General features: G+C 33.6%; 1 protein-coding gene across 2 annotated transcripts in view; it reads left to right on the top strand.

Annotated features, from left to right (window-relative positions):
• The window catches only part of ATE1 (arginyltransferase 1), a 215528-nt gene that overhangs the window by 184863 nt on the left and 29656 nt on the right, over positions 1 to 1009 (top strand). The gene's annotated exons all lie outside the window — the stretch shown is intronic.

Genomic DNA, 1009 nt, shown 5'->3' with positions numbered 1-1009 from the left:
ATTTTCCTGGGAGGGAAAAACCATCTTGATAGCCAAATATTTTGGATGTTCCAGTAGTTTTAACGTGGAATTTAAACAAACCATGAGTTATGATCTGAGCCAACATCATATCAGAGTTTAATGGGAATATCATTTTTCCTTCTTCATTATAAATAACATTTTTTATAGTGAGTTTGCATATCCTGAAAAAATCAGAGGAATCAATCAGAGGAATCAGTTCCTTATCAATCAGAGCTTCAAAACAAACTATCAAAATACAAAAATATTGCAAAACAAAACAGCAGTCCATCCATAGCATCTGATGAAATATGTTGCTGCCTATGAAAGCTCATGCCTCTGTGAACCATTTGGTCTCTAATGTACCACCCTTCCCTGCCTTCTACCTGACTTCAGACTAATACCTAACCACCTCTCAAAAACAAGCTGATTCAGTTGTTTTCTCTTTTTAATTAGAAATACATCTTCAGTACACATTTTTCCATCATCTTTCTACATCTAATCATTTCTTCCATGGAGGGCTTTTATTGGGACTTTTCTTCAAGCAGGATTGATTAAAAACATGCCTGAACCCAGAAGTGCAGTACTGATTAAGATTTAAAATTTACTTCAATAAGTTTGGAACCAAATAATTTTTTATGTTGTGCTGCTGGAATAAAACATGTTTACAGGGGAGCAGAAAATTATACGTCTCTCCATTCTCTTGATCTTCCATTGTCTTGCCAGAGTCCTCCCTATTAATTCATTTACCACTCTGTCCACCATACACATGTGCATGTGTATACAAAAAAATCTAGAGCATGTCTTTTCTTACCTTCTTTAAGAAACAGGTAAATCTGCTAGCTCAGCTGATAGTAGGTAGTAGTAAAGAAAGTAAAAGCAATGATTTGGATCAGATTCTGGAATAACATCGTCAGAGAAATGAAAATTTAGACTTCAGCTTCTCAAAATAATCTTTATAGAAATAGTAAATACTTAAAAAAAAAAAAAAAAAGAGAGAGAGAGAAAAAAA

Source organism: Gavialis gangeticus, unplaced genomic scaffold, assembly GCF_001723915.1.
Source record: "Gavialis gangeticus isolate Ggan-Ray unplaced genomic scaffold, GavGan_comp1, whole genome shotgun sequence".
Classification (NCBI taxonomy): domain Eukaryota; kingdom Metazoa; phylum Chordata; order Crocodylia; family Gavialidae; genus Gavialis; species Gavialis gangeticus.
The sequence above is the reverse complement of the archived record's forward strand: the minus strand, read 5'-3'. Positions and strand labels throughout refer to the sequence as shown.